Here is a 19,570-nt window from a genome sequence, read left to right on the forward strand (position 1 = left end):
TGTTGGATTTTGGTTAATTTGCACCACAAATGTTGCAAGTCTTGCAGTATATTAAATAGCAATATTTTTTATTGTCAGTCTATTTCTCAAATCACTTCTAGTCTAATGAACTACACATGGGGCTATTTCATTTGTCACTTAACAGTTACTTTATTTGAAATCTTCCTAATTCCAATTTATCCATAATGTATTGTAAAATACGTTTTATAAAACAAGAGTGCACACTTTGCAGTCTATTTCTCATTCCACTTTTAGTCCAAACAACTTCAAATGGGACTATTTCCTTGGTCACTGACCAGTCAATTTCTCATTCCACTCATAGTCTAATGAACTACCTATGGCACTATTTCATGGATCACTTGCCAGTCTATTTCTCATTAATTTTCTAGTCTAATAAACTACATATGGCACTATTTCCTTGATCACTTGCCAGTCTATTTCTCATTCAAAACTTTTAGTCTAATAAACTACAAAAAGTACTATTTCCTTGGTCACTTACCAGTCTATTTCTCATTCCTTTTCTAGTCTAATAAACAATACATTTCACTATTTCAGTCTATTTCTCATTCAACTTCTAGTCTAATAATCAGTTTAACTGGTGATGATGATCGGCCTGAATAAGTTTGAAATAGAAGTGTATTAATGTGAAAACATATGGCACTATTTCATGGATCACTTGCCAGTCTATTTCTTATTCAAAACTTTTAGTCTAATAAACTACAAAAAGTACTATTTCCTTGGTCACTTACCAGTCTATTTCTCATTCCTTTTCTAGTCTAATAAACAATACATTTCACTATATCAGTCTATTTCTCATTCAACTTCTAGTCTAATAATCAGTTTAACTGGTTATGATGATCGGCCTGAATACATTTGAAATAGAAGTGTATTAATGTGAAAACATATGGCACTATTTCATGGATCACTTGCCAGTCTATTTCTCATTCATTTCATAGTCTAATAAACTACATATGGCACTATTTCCTTGATCACTTGCCAGTGTATTTCTTATTCAAACTTTTAGTCTAATAAGCTACAAAAAGTACTATGTCCTTGGTCACTTACCAGACTATTTCTCATTCCTTTTCTAGTCTAATAAACAATACATTTCACTATTTCAGTCTATTTCTCATTCAACTTCTAGTCTAATAATCAGTTTACCTGGTTATGATGATCGGCCTGAATACATTTGAAATAGAAGTGTATTAATGTGAAAACATATGGCACTATTTCATGGATCACTTGCCAGTCTATTTCTCATTCATTTCATAGTCTAATAAACTACATATGGCACTATTTCCTTGATCACTTGCCAGTCTATTTCTTATTCAAAACTTTTAGTCTAATAAACTACAAAAAGTACTGTTTCCTTGGTCACTTACCACCCTTTTTATCATACCTTTTCTAGTCTAATAAACAATACATTTCACTATTTCAGTCTATTTCTCATTCAACTTCTAGTTTAATAATCAGTTTAACTGGTGATGATGATCGGCCTGAATAAATTTGAAATAGAAGTGTATTAATGTGAAAACATATGGCACTATTTCATGGATCACTTGCCAGTCTATTTCTCATTAATTTTATAGTCTAATAAACTACATATGGCACTATTTCCTTGATCCCTTGCCAGTCTATTTCTTATTCAAAACTTTTAGTCTAATAAATTACAAAAAGTACTATTTCCTTGGTCACTTACCAGTCTATTTCTCATTCCTTTTCTAGTCTAATAAACAATACATTTCACTATTTCAGTCTATTTCTCATTCAACTTCTAGTCTAATAATCAGTTTAACTGGTTATGATGATCGGCCTGAATACATTTGAAATAGAAGTGTATTTATGTGAAAACATCCTAATTTCAAGTTATTCAAAATATAGTAAAATATGTTTTTATTAAACATTTTATGTATAGAAATACTATATATTTATTATGTATTCATTACATATACCTTTTTATTTACACACACAATATATAAATGTTTAAATTATTTTTATTACATGTAATATATATTTGTGTGTGTGTGTGTGTGTGTGTGTGTGTGTGTGTGTGTGTGTGTGTGTGTGTGTGTGTGTGTGTGAGTGTGTGTGAGTGTGTGTAAAGTAATGACACCTTAATTCAATTTCAAATATTTATTGAACTTTTTGTTTTGCAGACATTGTAAAGTCAAAATCAAAAATGCCTCAAAGTTCTGTACAAAAAAACACAATATATAAAAAGTATAATAGGAAACATGCATTATATAAGAAAAATATAATAAATAAATAAACATGTTCAGAAAGATTCAGAGCAAACTGATATTAACCTTAACTATAACTATTTACAAAAAAAAGAAAAAAGAAAAATGGAACAGGCTATCAAAACAAATAAAAAGATAACCTTACTTTTTTATCGTAGAAATAAAAGGAGTAGAACAATTATCATAAAAAACATCAAAACAAACAATTTAAATAGCTACATAAATTATTTACGGGATTTTTTTTTTTAATTTCTCCAGTCTCTTTTTTTACTTGCTGCACCAGCTTTTTAGACGCTATTTCCTGTGGTGATTTAAGTGGGGAGTTCTTCACCATCAGTCTGCGTCTGAGGACCATCTTCATTAATGTGCTTCTTTCCTTATAGAAATAATAAGAAAGGCAAAGTGTTAGTGAACATGTCTACTTGTCACAAACAGTTAAACCAATCCATGGGAAATTGTACTTACTGAAGCAGATTTCCCAGACTTCTGGCCTTCTTCGGCATCGGGAGGGCTGTCGGAGAGCGTTGGGCTGGTGGATGAGGACTTTTCCTCAGCTGGCATCTTGTGGGGTTTTGTCGTCTTTCTTCTCTTGGCACCTTGCTGCCTTGGACTATCAGCTTCCTCACCCACCACAGCTGTATCAAAGAGGCGACGGTGTTCTGCTGCCTGCTTTGCATTAAGGTTGAGGGCATAAAACCAGTCAGCTGTGGTGGTGTCGTGGCACATGAACTGTGCCACTTTGTGCCTATCTTCCGGGCAGTGAGTGTTCTTTGCCTTTTTGGAGAGAGAACAGCATAGACAAAGAGTTAGAAAAAAACACACCAGAAACTCATAAAGCCGGGACAAGTACAGGAATGCTTACATGGGTGGCGATGGCAGTCCTCACATCAGTAAATGTGGGTGTGCCTGGTAACCCCATGCTCGCCCACGCATCCTGATAATACTTGTTCAAGTTTTTGCAGGAGCTGGCCTTTGAGGTAAAGAAGAAGTAGTTTGCAACTCGTCCCCCTACCAAGTTGGACCGGAGTGAAAGGAATTCCTCAAGCCACCCATACTCCTCCTGGTCCAGGGCCAGCTCGGCTGCACCAAAGGCCTGGTTGGTCTTGTGGGCTGATATCTTTAGAAACAGTGAGAAGTGGCATAAGCTGAGTTTTATTTTAAAGAAAACCATGTGGATAACGAGAGACAGAGAGAAAGAGAACCACTCACATTAATGACAAAGTGGCCTTCTGTAGCTGTCGCACGGGCATCCTCCACCTCTTTAATTGTTACATTTTGGAACACCCCTCCACGGTGACCATAAATGCTGGCCCAGTAAGTGGTGAGGTGTCCATAAAAAGACCATTGGTCCTTTTTCTCAGGACTAGTCTTCAGACGATCTTCACAGAAAAAAAGAGAAGCATAAAGGATCACATTGATCGCCAAATAATGAGAGGAGAAACGATTCAAAAACTTACCCAGAATCTCAGAAATAATTTTTTTGGCAGAGTCCCGGCTAGCTCGCAGTGTGGCTTTAGGGATCAGGCGGGCCTCCTTGGCTTGTTTTACAGCCAGCTCGTGGACTGCCACGCTGCGCTTTACTGGGCGGGTCAAGTTCTGGATTTCCCTCCTAATCCCAATGAAAGCCACACGGGAGAGCCGGCATGTGGGCGGCGGGGTCTCATTAAGATATTTGAGGAACTGTGCCACATTTTTTAGGTAATGGTGCACAGTTGGCTCTGCAATGTTGCATTTCTTTAAAAAAGACAGCCAGGACCGGACCTTTGCCCTGTTGTCCAAAAACATCAAGCTGGCCAGATTGGTCTGGCCAGCTGACATATATGAAATAAAATTTTTTATTCTAAAAATCTTTGAGGACACATTATTTATTAATTTCGGAGTGGGGTTGATGCCCTCCCAGTTGGCCCTGGACTCCTCAATGAGCTGATCTGCAAAAAGAAAGCACAAGAGAAGGACCAGGTGAGTCAGGTCGATAACATAGAGGTAAACACTAACAAACATTATTATTATTATTATTATTATTATTATTATTATTAAATTAAATTAAATTAAATTAAATTAAATTAAATTAAATTAAATTAAATTAAATTAAATATATAATAAATTATATATATATATATATATATATATATATATATATATATATATATATACATACATAATATGTGTGTGTATATGTATAATTATATTACTATAATTTTCTAGTCTAATAAACTACAAATGGTACTATTTCCTTGGTCACTTATCAGTCTATTTCTCATTTCTCTTGTAGTCTAACAAACTATAAATGGGGCTATTTCCTTGGTTCACTTACCAGTCTATTTCTAATTCAACTTCTAGTCTAATGAACAACAAATGAGATTATTTCCTTGGTTCACTTACCAGTCTATTTCTCAGGTAACTTCTAGTCTAATAATCTACAAATAGGAGATTTATTAATGAAAGTTATTGTATGGTGTTATCAAAGTGACAAGTGTCATACTCACTTAGGGCTGGCACGTGGTCCGGAAAGGGGTATGGTGCATCGGAGGAGTGGGCCTTCTTTGAAGGCCCGGCGACCTCCTCCTCGGGTCCTGTGGCTGGCTCTGCCTCAGGCCTGGTGGCTGGCTCTTCATCTAGTCTGTCAACCTGCGACTCTGAGCACTCCTCCTCCCCAGGGCTGTTGAGGGCCGATAGCAGACTATGTGTTGCCCGTGCAACCTGCCTAGAGGGGGTGGGATTTGACCGCTTCCTCAGCTGCCGGTACCGCCGTGAGAAGCTCTCCCAGAAGCAATGGATAGGAGAAGCTTGCGCTTAGCTGATTATAGCCACGAAAGCACAAGGGACAGTCGTCCAAAGCCATATCTACTTTTGTTAAAACACTAAAGGATGAATAGCAAAAGGATGAATGCAAGGGACACTGCCCAAGCATTGGTTACTTATATAACTTTTTAGGTCCCATTTGTAGTCTGTTAATACAACTTTGAGTCTAATACATTAGAGAGCACAATTTGCAGTCTATTTCTCATTACACTTCTAGTTTAATAAACTACAAATTTGACTATTCCTTTGATTCACTCACCAGTCTATTTTTCATTCTTTTTCTAGTCTAATAAACTACAAATGGGACTATTCCCTTGGATCACTTACCAGTCTATTTCTCATTCAACTTCTAGTCTAATAAACTACAAATAGTACTATTTCCTTGGTCACCTACCAGTCTATTTCTCATTCATTTTCTAGTCTGATAAACTACAAATATGACTATTTCCTTGATTCAGTTACCAGTCTATTTTTCATACCACCTCTAGTCTAAGAAACTACAAATGGAACTATTTTCTTGGTCACTTACCAGTCTATTTCTCATTCCACTTTTAGTCTAATAAACTGTAAATTACCTTGGTCCCTTACCAGTCTATTTCCCATTCATTTTCCCCTCGCACCTACTCATCCATGCCGGCCAGGGTGCACCCTCCCCGGCTAGAGAAGGCAGCTTAAGGGGGGTGGAAGTCGGAAGAAAATTTTTTTTATGAGGCCTAGAGAAAACACTTGTACTGTACTCAGGGCACTCAGGGAATCCATTTTTGTAAGTTTTATCCCATTATACTGTAGAAATATGCATAGAAAAAAGTCAGACCAGGGGGCCGTCTATCCGACGACACTAGCCCCATGTCCCTATGACCCCGGGGGTCAAAATGGCCAAAACGGGGCCAAACTGCACCAAACTCGGGACGGAGTAAGACCTCCAGAAGGCCTACCGAACACCGCTGTCCCCCCATCCATAACACCCCGGGGGGCGAATTTATGGCCCCCCACATTTTTGATAGTCAAATGGAAGGAAGAGACCTAGCAACTTGAAACTCGGTGACTTGATAGCCCTCAAAGGGCCCTGTCTGAAGCCACCTCCCCCAAGTCGATAGACCCCCGGGAGCCAGAGATATGGACCCGCAAATGCAAAAAGTCCCAAAATTTGACCGGCCATAACTCACTCGAAAAGAGGAGAAACAACACCAAACTGGTCAAAATTAGACCTTTGAGAGCTCTATCCGACGACACTAGCCCCATGTCCCTATGACCTTGGGGGTCCGAGTTACGGCCCCCCAAAATGTGGAATTTGAACCATTATAACTCAGGAACTGGACCACCCAGGAACTCGAGGGTGGTCGCATACGGTAGGCCCCTCGACCCTCTAGGGATCCCCCGAATTTGAGCCCCGGGTTCCACCGCTTCGCGGAGATATTAGCAAAATAATAGTACCATCCACCCCCCTCGTACCTACTCATCCATGCCGGCCAGGGTGCACACTTCCCGGCTAGAGAAGGCAGCTCGAGGGGGGTGGAAGTCGGAAGAAAATTTTTTTATGAGGCCTAGAGAAAACAGTTGTACTGTACTCAGGGCACTCAGAGGAATCCATTTTTGTAAGTTTTATCCGATAATACTGTAGAATTTGCATGAAAATGAGCGTTGAATTTTGGCACACATATGCACCACATGTGGTGCGTATCTCACTTTTCATTAAATAGCAACTGTATTTGCAACAAGGAATGAGATCTGCCATGCTGTGGTGTATTGCGAACTTTTTTCCTGATGCGCCCTCCTGGGGTCTTGGACTCTTCCATGAACGATGCACCCACCTGAGGTCTTTCACAGACGAGGTGATGCACCGAATCAGGTGTGTTTGGTTAAAGAGAGTCATCTAAAACCGGCGTTGGGAAGCCCCGGCCCATGAGCTTGGCAGTTTCCAGGCCAGTAACGGAAGGCACCCATCCTTCCTTTCCTGGAGGGGGGCTAACCGTTGGTGTGGACGGTAGAGACGCAAATCATACCTCTGGCTGACCGCCTGGGCCTTCATACTTACCTGGCAGGGGAGACACCATGATCAAGAAGGCGGTTCACCCAGGGCGAGGCTTGCCCATTGCACTCCGGCCATGCTGACCCCTGCGAATTCCCCAAATGCGGGAATCTCGACTGCATAATTTATGGTAGTGGGGGACTGCGTTCGCGCTCTCCCCTGAAATTGTTGGTGAAACAAAGCAGAAGAGGTTTTTTTTGCGTTTTGCGGTTTTTTATGCGTTTCAGGGGACAGGGGAGTTCTGTCACATGCGAGGTATGTGTTGTGCGCCTGTGAAACAAAGTCAGTTACGCTCTTGAAAAATCGGACCCTGGTGGGTGGTTCAGTTCGAATATAGCACAGACCTTACTTTGAAAGTCGATTGGACTGACTGCAGCCTAGCTGTAGCTGTCTCCATGTTGTTTGGTTGTCCTTTTTCAATTGGTATTAATTTTGTTGTCGCTTACAGCGCCACCGAGTGGCCTGTCGCAGCGCCCTTTTTCACCTTGCTTCTGACTGAGCCCCTGCACAGGTGTGCCGATTTGGGTGAAGGGATCTCATTCCTTCCTGGAGTTATAGCCATTCGAGCCATCTCGGACACGCCACGTTAGCACGTTTTGAGGTCCCCTCGCCAAGGTGAATGGAAATTTCCACTTTTTTGGGATGATTATTGACAGGCAGACTCCAGAGAAGCTTTCTGTGCTGCTTTGGGTGGGACTGGGCCAAATACCTGGCGCTAGGTTGCAAAAGAAGGTTTTCGACAAAATCCCAAATACCCGAAAATTCTGTCAGAGCGACAAGCCAATCTGAGACCTGCGTCTGGTTCGGCTCGAGCCAAGGATTCCCATTACATAAGGGTACTACCATCCCCCAGCGTTTTTAGGTCCCCCAGACTTACCAAAGCCGAGATGGGCATCGCCGTGTCCGGCTTCCTGCCCGCTGCGTCTTAGCGGCATCGCTTCTCGGCCTTTTGGCTAAGATCACGTATCTTGTCAGACGGTTTAGACTGCGATCGCCTCTTGGAGGTTTCCTGACTCGAGATCTTTTTATATCTTGAGTCACACAACTTCGAGAGGTACATTGAACTCTGCTGCTTCGGGCTCCAACACGTTTTAAGGTAAGGTCTTTTAATTATTTATTTGGTTATTTATTATTGTATTTATTGTTGTTTTAAGTTTCTGGGCTGTTGGTGCCTCCATCATGTCGGCTGCCCGTGCCGGCGTGCGGAGGCACCACAGCGTGCGCTTTTGTTTTAAAGAGGTGAATGGCAAGCTCCTAGGGATGTCACGTCTTGACTTCTCCAGAAAGTCCTTTTTTTTTTGGAGCGTCCATTCAGGTATAAGTTTGAGGGCTCGTGTACGTGGGTTAAGGGGACCTGCGCGCTGACCCCAAAAAATTTTTGACGGACGCGGCGTCGATGTCTGCCGGACCGCGCCGGCCCACGGGAGACCCCTGACCGGCGCAGGAGGATCTGGACCCCCGAGGGGCCCCGCGGAAGCCCACCCAAATTTGAGGCCCCTACATGCCATTCAGCACTTCTCCATAGGGTGGCGCACGGAGCAGTACACCTCAGGTTTAAAACAGTGGCATTTACCCGAATGGGGGGTGTACGATTTTTTTGCCCACGAAACCTATATTTGTCCATTTGACCTTTAAAGTTACAGAATGACCACGGAACCGATGCGGACCCCCGTCGGACCCCCAACCGGGTCCCACGAACCCATTATTTGTCCATTTGACCATTATATTCACACAATGACTGCGGATCATCTGCAGACCCCTTGCGGACCCCCACCCTGGGTCCCACGAACCCCGTATTTGTCCATTTGACCATTATATTCACACAATGACTGCGGATCATCTGCGGACCACTTGCGGACCCCCACCCTGGGTCCCACGAACCCACTATTTGCCAAACTGCACCAAACTCGGGTCAGAGTAAGACCTCCAGAAGGCCTACCGAACACCGCTGCCCCCCCATCCATAACACCCCGGGGGGCGAAGTTATTGCCCCACACATTTTTAATAGTCAAATGGAAGGAAGAGACCTAGCAACTTGAAACTCGGTGACTTGATAGCCCTCAAAGGGCCCTCTCTGAAGCCACCTCCCCCAAGTCGATAGACCCCCGGGGGCCAGAGATACGGGCCCGCAAATGCAAAAAGTCCCAAAATTTGACCGGCAATAACTCACCCAAAAAGAGAGGAAAAAACACCAAACTCAGGTCAAAATTAGACCTTTGGGAGCTCTATCCGACTACACCAGCCCCATGTTCCTATGACCCCGGGGGTCCGAGTTACGGCCCCACAAAATGTGGAATTTGAACCGTTATAACTCAGGAACCGGAACACCCAGGAACTCGAGGGTGGTCGCATACGGTAGGCCCCTCGATCCTCTAGGGATCCCCCGAATTTTAGCCCCGGGTTCCACCGCTTCGCGGAGATATTAGCAAAAAAATAGTACCATCCACCCCCCTCGTACCTACTCATCCATGCCGGCCAGGGTGCACGCTCCCTGGCTAGAAAAGGCAGCTCGAGGGGGGTGGAAGTCGGAAGAAATTTTTTTATGAGGCCTAGAGAAAACAGTTGTACTGTACTCAGGGCACTCAGATGAATCCATTTTTGTAAGTTTTATCCCTTACAAAAATGAGCGTTGAATTTTGGCACACATGTGCACCACATGTGGTGCGTATCTCACTTTTCATTAAATAGCAACTGTATTTGCAACAAGGAATGAGATCTGCCATGCTGTGGTGTATTGCGAACTTTTTTCCTGATGCGCCCTCCTGGGGTCTTGGACTCTTCCATGAACGATGCACCCACCTGAGGTCTTTCACAGACGAGGTGATGCACCGAATCAGGTGTGTTTGGTTAAAGAGAGTCATCTAAAACCGGCGTTGGGAAGCCCCGGCCCATGAGCTTGGCAGTTTCCAGGCCAGTAACGGAAGGCACCCATCCTTCCTTTCCTGGAGGGGGGCTAACCGTTGGTGTGGACGGTAGAGACGCAAATCATACCTCTGGCTGACCGCCTGGGCCTTCATACTTACCTGGCAGGGGAGACACCATGATCAAGAAGGCGGTTCACCCAGGGCGAGGCTTGCCCTTTGCACTCCGGCCATGCTGACCCCTGCGAATTCCCCAAATGCGGGAATCTCGACTGCATAATTTATGGTAGTGGGGGACTGCGTTCGCGCTCTCCCCTGAAATTGTTGGTGAAACAAAGCAGAAGAGGTTTTTTTTTGCGTTTTGCGTTTTTTTTTGCGTTTCAGAATGGGGAGTTCTGTCACATGCGAGGTATGTGTTGTGCGCCTGTGAAACAAAGTCAGTTACGCTCTTGAAAAATCGGACCCTGGTGGGTGGTTCAGTTCGAATATAGCACAGACCTTACTTTGAAAGTCGATTGGACTGACTGCAGCCTAGCTGTAGCTGTCTCCATGTTGTTTGGTTGTCCTTTTTCAATTGGTATTAGTTTTGTTGTCGCTTACAGCGCCACCGAGTGGCCTGTCGCAGCGCCCTTTTTTTACCTGGCCTCTGACTGAGCCCCTGCACAGGTGTGCCGATTTGGGTGAAGGGATCTCATTCCTTCCTGGAGTTATAGCCATTTGAGCCATCTCAGACACGCCACCTTAGCACGTTTTGAGGTCCCCTCGCCAAGGTGAATGGAAATTTCCACTTTTTTGGGATGATTATTGACAGGCAGACTCCAAAGAAGCTTTCTGTGCTGCTTTGGGTGGGACTGGGCCAAATACCTGGCGCTAGGTTGCAAAAGAAGGTTTTCGACAAAATCCCAAATACCCGAAAATTTTGTCAGAGCGACGAGCCAATCTGAGACCTGCGTCTGGTTCGGCTCGAGCCAAGGATTCCCATGACATAAGGCACGTGGCTCTGCGACGAACCGTTTGGGAATTACGAGCGATGCCGTACTTTCCGTCACTGCAGTGCCAGCGTCAGGCCGAGCGTGACGAGGCCCGGTGACGTTGCAGACAGGGGAGGGTACTACCATCCCCCAGCGTTTTTAGGTCCCCCAGACTTACCAAAGCCGAGATGGGCATCGCCGTGTCCGGCTTCCTCCCCGCTGCGTCTTAGCGGCATCGCTTCTCGGCCTTTTGGCTAAGATCACGTATCTTGTCGGACGGTTGAGACTGCGATCGCCTCTTGGAGGTTTCCTGACTAGAGATCTTTTTATATCTTGAGTCACACAACTTCGAGAGGTACATTGAACTCTGCTGCTTCGGGCTAAAACAAGTTTTAAGGTAAGGTCTTTTAATTATTTATTTGGTTATTTATTATTGTATTTATTGTTGTTTTAAGTTTTTAGCACCACAGCGTGCGTTTTTTATTCAGGCAGGTTGAGGGGAAGCTCCTTGGAATGTCCCGTATGGACTTTTCCAGCAAGCTGATCCAAAAGACCTTAGCTTTTAGATCTGACGACCTGAATTGTTTGATGACTCTGCCCTTGAACAAAGGATTTGATGTTTAATCAAATTAAACAAACCGCTTCCCTGCTTAATGACTTTTGGCAAAGGTTTGATTCAGTTAACCCTATCAAGTCGATTAACGCGGATACGCGTTTTGAGTCATTTTCTCCTGATAACCCCGAAAAGAACTTAAATTACACTTTCAGTTTTAATCGTACAGATAAGAGCAATACATCAATCGAATCTGTAAAGGGTCTACTTTTTTTTGGATACATACATAATAACAACAAAACTTTGTGCACTTATAAAATAAAGATAACAAACAAGGTGCGCTGTCTGCAGCCTTTGTCTGCTCTGATCTTCTTTTACAAACACGTCATTTAAATGAACTGTAACTCCGTGAATACTCAACGAAAATACATGAGAGAGATATCTATAGAAAGCTTGACATGTCTATTTTTAAACTAAACCGCCGAAAACAGATATTCTGTGATAAAGTAATCCATATGAAAACAACGCGATGTCTGTTTTTCATGTCTCCCTTCATTATATCTAATGTGACCACGCCCCCGCGCTGAACGCGCTATTCAGATTCAAACTGAAGCGCGCAGCTTGAATACGCCCACACAGAAGAAAAAGCAGCCAGACTGTTCAAGTTTTTTTTATTTTACTGTTTTCTTCGCGATGATAGGAATAACACATAATTCACCCCAAAAAGATGTGATGTGGTTGAGGATTTGAGAAATGGATTTCCTCAGAAAAAAAGAATGAAGCACTTTATTCAGCAGAGATCATAAACACGAGTAAGTCTCTTTTTATTTATTTATATACTTGTACTAATTTTCACATAACGTGTAAACGTTTTACTAGTTAGACTTTTTCCGAACTATAATTCCTGACTAAATATATAATCAAGTGAAACATTATGAAGTTTCAATAACAATATACAACACTATACCCTTCGAAAGCTTGATGTAAATAATATAAATGTAACAAATAGATAACTGTAACAAATGTAAAAACAATGCTTTTCTTTCCATTTATTCCCCCTAAAAACCCAGAAAAATATTCTCAGCTCTTTTCAACATTAATAATAATGATGATAATAATAACAACAAACGTTTTCTTTTTTTTTTTTTGTAGAAAATAAGATTGTTAAAAGGATTTCTGAAGGATTGTGTGACTGGAGTAAGCATGCCAAACAATTTGTTTGAAAGTCAGCTTTGATTGTTTCTAATAAACTGTTTAACTGCTCCCCCAAGTGGATATTAAATTATGTTGTGGGATAATTAAATATATTCTTAATAAACTACAAACATAAAATTATATAGATTTATTTTGTTCTCACATTCTCTCTTGTAACTCCTCACTCACAGTGGCACAGATGACTGAGAGGCTCATTATGCAGCTCATTATGCAGGCCTTTGTCTTCTCAGGTGTAAATCACAATGATATTCATGGTAGTTGACGCCTACTCGCATTTGACTTTTACCAACAAAAAGTGTCTTAGAAAATTTTAAGCAATATATTGTTTTCTGTGAGTGAGTAAACAAGATGATTTTCACATCATTTAGAAAGAAAAATTCTAGGCTACAAGCTCCAGTTCTCAAAAATCCTGGGAACCATTGTTCTTTATGTGTTTTTTTGCCTTATTCAAGCGTTTTAACATTTTTAGTTTTTCACTAACCACGCATAATATTTTTTTTCTCAAAAACACAATCATGTACATACATGCATTTCACATATTATTACAGCCCAGTTTGTGCTGATTACAGTGAGATTAGTCTTTACCCATTTAGATATTTATAAGAAACTGAAAAAAGCACAAATGTCAAGGCATGACAAAACTTCTCCAGGCCCCAAAAATACCCTTAGACTCCAGAGGGTTAAAGCCCAGTTCTCCATGTTCACTGTCGAGAAACTTTCTGATAACACACTTAAAACTGTGATTGTAAGGATGTTCAATGAAACAGTGACTGGAGATGATATTTATGTTTGGTTGGGTAGATTTTGCACTGTTCGAGGCCAGCCTGTCAAAGTGTTAGATGAAGATGGCATTTGGACATGCTTCTGGCGAATTCCCATTAAACAATGGGAAGACGCTGGGGGCTACCAGGGCCTGAAACATCTGCCTTCCATGATTGTGCTCGGAGAGAACAGAGGCTACATACCAAACTCTGCAGGAAGGGTTGCAGGTTTGGTCATCTCGCTGAAGCATGCCAAGAGTTAGTATGTGGGAAGTGTAGAGAAATTGGTCACAGTTTGATGATTGTACCAATGGCAGACGGTGCAATCTTTGTGGAGAAACAAACCACCTCTACAGAGACTGCCCTAAAAGTTTTGCCAACAAGCTCAAAATGGCCGCCCCACATGGGCAACAAACGAATGAACAAAGGAAAGAGGAGGCGGTCCCTGAGGTTTTGGCGGGAATTTCAAATTCCCAGCCGGCCTCAGGGATTGGGCAGGAAGGAGGAAGTGGGACGGCCACAGGGGCGGAGGCAACGGAACAGGAAATGGTCATGGAAGGAGAGGAAAGTGAGGAAAAAAACAATTCCTCACTAGTAACAGTTTCGGATGGGGTGCAGGAATCTACCGGGAGTGAGACAGAGTGTTCACTCCCTAACGCTCAGGTGCAAAAAAGACCTGCGGGGTCTCCTCTGATTGTAACGGAGGAGAAAAAATCTAGGGCAGCATATAAGCTTGATAGTATCGATTCGGTAGATCTGGAGCGCATGTGGCCCCTAGAGTCCCCCAATGAGGTATCCTTTTTGCACATTAAGCTAACAGCATCATCGCCAAAAGAGCCACAAGAGGTTTCCTCTGTGGCCTCTGAAGCGACAGGCATTTGCCCTCCTGATCCCAGCTCGTCTGAGGAAAAGGAAAGGCAAATGCAACAAGATATAACATGATTTTAATCGTATCTTTGTAGTCTTTTTACTGTCTTCTGTTTTAAATGTCTTATACCTTTTTAACCCTACTGCTCATGGCCCTCACCATCTCTACTATCAATGTAAGAAGTGTGAGGTCCACCATTAGAGCACAGAGTATTTTGTCCCTTTTAAAATCTTTTAAGTCAGATTTGTTTTTATTACAAGAGTGTTCTCTGCCCTTTTTAACTAGGTACAAGAAAATGGAGGAGCTATGGTCCGCAGGAGCCTCCATATGGAGCGGATCAAATTTTAACAAAAATGACGGAGTTGCGGTTTTAATTAATAATCCTAACATCTTGGTGAAGGGCAGCACTGTGGTGAGGCAAGGCCGGGCACTTTTAGTAAATCTGACCTTTTTATACAGGGATTTTAATGTTCTTAATGTATATGGTTTTACGGAAAAGAATGAAAGATATGAGCTTTTAGAAGACTTGCAACCCCACATGCTAGGTAGGGCCCCCCTAATGGTAGCAGGGGATTTTAATTGTGTTTTATCCAAAACAGACAGGAAAAGGGTTGGGGAGGATTTTAGAGTGGACAAAACGTCGGTTTTATTGCAGGGTTTAGTCAGAGATTTTAATTTAGTCGACTGTTTTACAATTTTGCATCAAAGAGAGGAGAGCTTCACCTGGTTCAGTGGTGATGGTACCAAAGCCTCTCGAATCGACTACGTTTTTACAAGGGACTGCCCGCCGACCGATGCTACATTAACCCCCCTCTTTTTCTCTGATCACATGATGCTGTCTTGCACCCTTTCACTGCCCATGGGTGTGACGGTAGGGGGAGGGCTGTGGAAGCTGAACTGTTCCCTGTTGGAAGACAAGGATATAGTTTTAGAATATAGGGAACAGTTCAGCCAATGGCAGAACCTCCAAGACTTTTACGATACACGTGCACAGTGGTGGGAGATGGTAAAGGACCGGACAAGACAGTTTTTTAGAAAGATAGGGAAAGAAAAGAAGAGTAGGGAAAAGAAACGCATGTTGGGGTTCCAGAAAAGACTACAAAGGTATTTTAATCTTTTAAATAATGGTTTTGATTTTAACGAGGAAATTCAGGAAGTAAAAAAAGAAATGTCAGTTTTAGCCAATATAGAAAGTAAAGGGGTCCTTTTAAGAAGTAAAGAGAGAGAAATAGAAGGCGGCGAAAAGTGTACCAGATATTTTTTTAAGAAAATAATAACAAGGGGTGGGGGGTTAACCAGGGTTAAAACAGGGGATAGGGAGGTTAACACAACAAAAGAGATTTTAGAGGATGTGGAAAAATTTTATGGGGCATTATATAGTTTTAAAAAGGTACACTTTGACACTGCAAAAGAAGTTTTAAATTTTATTGAGGAAAGGGTTGACTGTCAAAATGAGATTTTAACCCAAGATTTTAACATCTTAGAAATCCAAAAAGCTCTTGGAGGTTTTAAGAAGGGGAAGTCCCCAGGAGTGGATGGACTTCCCCTAGAGTTTTATCTAACATTTTGGGACATTTTAGGACAAGAGCTTTTGACAGTTTTTAAAGAGTTTGAGACCCTCGACAGACTTCCAGACAGTTTTAGAATAGGGATAGTTTCTTTACTTCACAAAAAAGGTGACCGGACTGACTTAAAAAACTGGAGACCCATAACACTTTTAAATTTTGATTATAAAATTTTTAGCAAAATTTTAGCAACACGCATGTCAATGGCTTTAGAGGACGTGATTCACCCGGATCAAGCTTGTTCTGTGCCCGGAAGAAAGATAACAGACAGCCTAGTGCTGATCAGAGACGCCATCTGTTATGCGAGAGACAGAAATATTCGGCTAGTAGTCCTAAATTTAGACTTTGAAAAAGCATTTGACCCAGTCTCGCACCAGTCCCTTTTTCAGGTACTGCAAAAAATGGGTTTTCCAAAGAGGTTTGTAGCCTGGGTGGGACTGCTGTACAAGGGACTAGTCAGCAAATTCCTTGTAAACGGGCATCTTTCCAAAACTGTGAACATACACAGTGGTGTCCGTCAGGGATGTCCTTTATCTCCTCTCCTGTTTGTGGCTTGTATCGAGCCACTGGCACAGATCTTGAGAAAGGATAAATGGATCAAAGGACTGGACGTTCCTGGGACGGGTGGACTGACAGCGACTTGTGCCTTATACATGGACGATGTTACTCTTTTAACCACAGACATTTTATCTATACGAAGAGCACTGGACTTGACTGACTGGTACGGTCGGGCCTCGGGCGCCAAACTCAATAGAAACAAGTCTGAGGCCCAGCTCTTCGGGCCGTGGGGGGACGTGGACACAGGAGGACTTGATTTGGTTTTTAAAGACAACGATTTTAAAATTTTAGGTGTTAAATTTGATAAAGAGGGTGGAGGACGGGAAAGCTGGACTGACTTGCTAGGGAAAGTTAGGAAAAGACTAGAGTTTTGGGGACTAAGACAGTTGACGATTGAAGGTAAAATTTTAATTTTTAAATCTGTGATTTTACCTCTGATTTTACTTGTTTGTTCTGTTTTTAGCCCCCCTCGGCAGTTCCTGGTGAAACTGGAGAGGGCGGTGTTTTACTTCCTGTGGGGGTCCAAGTGGGAGCGCCTGAAGAGGGAGACAGTCAAGAAAAGGCCAGAGAACGGTGGAAAAGCCATCAGCCCTCGGTCCGGCTGCAATTCCCCGGAGACCGTCCACCACCTGCTCTGGGACAGCAGCACTGCGCGGGTCCTGTGGGCCAAGACCGGCCCCCTGTATTTCCCGTGCCTACCAGCAGGTGGGGCCCAGTTCGGGTACCAGCTCGCCATCCTTGGGGTGGGCCGGGGCTTGAAGGACTTGACGGCACAGAAATTTACCTCGCTCTAGCTCACCCTCAACGTCATCAAGGATGCCATCTGGGCCACCAGAAACCTGCTGGTGGGGAAGCGCGTTACGGTAACCCTCCATGCATGCGAGCTAAAGGTAACATCAATGCTGCAGGGGTACCGGACGACGATATTCGGACGGGGGGGCCGGGGTCGCACAGAGAGGGTCCCGGCAGGCACCGACCCTGGCTGCCCGTAGATGCACCCTCACCATTCTGGCTACGGGAACAGCGGGCCAGCGGGCCGGAGGAGAGGGGATCTCCGCTGAGCCCGTAAAGTAGCATCTCATGTCCCTGTTCTGGAGAGTGGGGTGAAGACCGACTTGATAAGGACTCACCCCCGGTCTTGCACAACAGATGTTTTTTTTTATTGGTTTTTATCCAATAAATTGGTTTTTATTGTGTTTTATCAATAAAATTGGTTTTATTAACATGCATATGAGGCTTGTTTGCTTTTTTAAATATGTATTTTACTTTTGAAACCAATCGCACCTTTTAAACACACCCCAAATATGGCCTTTTAAAAACAAGCAAAACACTGTGGTTTTAATCAAATGTTTTTTAACAATGATTGTTTCTTTCATTTTACCATGTGTATTTATTATATATTATATGGCTTGTTTTAATGTGTGCTTGAAAAGAAAAATGTGTGTGAAAGTAAAAATGCAAATGGAAAAAATGTAACTCGTGACAATAAAACTTTTTTGAAAGAAAAAAAATCTGTTCTTATCAGTTTAATATCTGATACGTCCCCCATCCGGGGACTACATATTAAATGGATTTTTAGATCACGGAGCTGGAGCCGGGGCTTGCTCCGTCCACTCCAAGGATCGGCCTGGTATTGCAGTTTCTCCAGGAACGGTGTGCTTTCCCTTTTTGGGGATTGCCGTTTATTGTGTCGAATAGCAGAACAAGGAATGAGATCTGCCATGCTGTGGTGTATTGCGAACTTTTTTCCTGATGCGCCCTCCTGGGGTCTTGGACTCTTCCACGAACGATGCACCCACCTGAGGTCTTTCACAGACGAGGTGATGCATCGAATCAGGTGTGTTTGGTTAAAGAGAGTCATCTAAAACCGGCGTTGGGAAGCACCGGCCCATGAGCTTGGCAGTTTCCAGGCCAGTAATGGAAGCACCCGTCCTTCCTTTCCTGGAGGGGGGCTAACCGTTGGTGTGGACGGTAGAGACGCAAATCGTACCTCTGGCTGACCGCCTGGGCCTTCATACTAACCTGGCAGGGGAGACACCATGATCAAGAAGGCGGTTCACCCAGGGCGAGGCTTGCCCATTGCACTCCGGCCATGCTGACCCCTGCGAATTCCCCAAATGCGGGAATCTCGACTGCATAATTTATGGTAGTGGGGGACTGCGTTCGTGCTCTCCCCTGAAATTGTTGGTGAAACAAAGCAGAAGAGGTTTTTTCCAGGTTTTTTTTTTTTTTGCGTTTCAGAATGGGGAGTTCTGTCACATGCGAGGTATGTGTTGTGCGCCTGTGAAACAACGCTTTCACCGATTTTTACGCTCTTGAAAAATCGGACCCTGGTGGGTGGTTCAGTTCGAATATAGCACAGACCTTACTTTGAAAGTCGATTGGACTGACTGCAGCCTAGCTGTAGCTGTCTCCATGTTGTTTGGTTGTCCTTTTTCAATTGATATTAATTTTGTTGTCGCTTACAGCGCCACCGAGTGGCCTGTCGCAGCGCCCTTTTTCACCTTGCTTCTGACTGAGCCCCTGCACAGGTGTGCCGATTTGGGTGAAGGGATCTCATTCCTTCCTGGAGTTATAGCCATTCGAGCCATCTCGAACACGCCACGTTAGCACGTTTTGAGGTCCCCTCGCCAAGGTGAATGGAAATTTCCACTTTTTTGGGATGATTATTGACAGGCAGACTCCAGAGAAGCTTTCTGTGCTGCTTTGGGTGGGACTGGGCCAAATACCTGGCGCTAGGTTGCAAAAGAAGGTTTTCGACAAAATCCCAAATACCCGAAAATTTTGTCAGAGCGACGAGCCAATCTGAGACCAGCGTCTGGTTCGGTTCGAGCCAAGGATTCCCATTACATAAGGCACGTGGCTCTGCGACGAACCGTTTGGGAGTTACGAGCGATGCCGTACTTTCCGTCGCTGCAGTGCCAGCGTCAGGCCGAGCGTGACGAGTCCCGGTGACGTTGCAGACAGGGGAGGGTACTACCATCCCCCAGCATTTTTAGGTCCCCCAGACTTACCAAAGCCGAGATGGGCATCGCCGTGTCCGGCTTCCTGCCCGCTGCGTCTTAGCGGCATCGCTTCTCGGCCTTTTGGCTAAGATCACGTACCTTGTCAGACGGTTTAGACTGCGATCGCCTCTTGGAGGTTTCC

General features: G+C 43.5%; 3 non-coding genes and 1 pseudogene across 3 annotated transcripts; all 4 read left to right on the top strand.

Moving 5' to 3' along the window:
* The first annotated feature begins 7,069 nt into the window (after positions 1 to 7,069).
* On the top strand, positions 7,070 to 7,233 carry LOC132134413 (U1 spliceosomal RNA). The gene has a single exon (XR_009429567.1). It is a non-coding gene; the product is annotated as a U1 spliceosomal RNA (small nuclear RNA).
* A 2,853-nt stretch (positions 7,234 to 10,086) lies between these two features.
* On the top strand, positions 10,087 to 10,250 carry LOC132134426 (U1 spliceosomal RNA). Its single transcript, XR_009429575.1, has one exon. It is a non-coding gene; the product is annotated as a U1 spliceosomal RNA (small nuclear RNA).
* Positions 10,251 to 17,910: 7,660 nt separating this feature from the next.
* LOC132134422 (U2 spliceosomal RNA) lies at positions 17,911 to 18,087 on the top strand (annotated as a pseudogene).
* Positions 18,088 to 18,437: 350 nt separating this feature from the next.
* On the top strand, positions 18,438 to 18,601 carry LOC132134415 (U1 spliceosomal RNA). Its single transcript, XR_009429569.1, has one exon. It is a non-coding gene; the product is annotated as a U1 spliceosomal RNA (small nuclear RNA).
* The last annotated feature ends 969 nt before the right edge of the window (positions 18,602 to 19,570 follow it).

This window comes from Carassius carassius, unplaced genomic scaffold, assembly GCF_963082965.1.
Source record: "Carassius carassius unplaced genomic scaffold, fCarCar2.1 SCAFFOLD_124, whole genome shotgun sequence".
Classification (NCBI taxonomy): domain Eukaryota; kingdom Metazoa; phylum Chordata; class Actinopteri; order Cypriniformes; family Cyprinidae; genus Carassius; species Carassius carassius.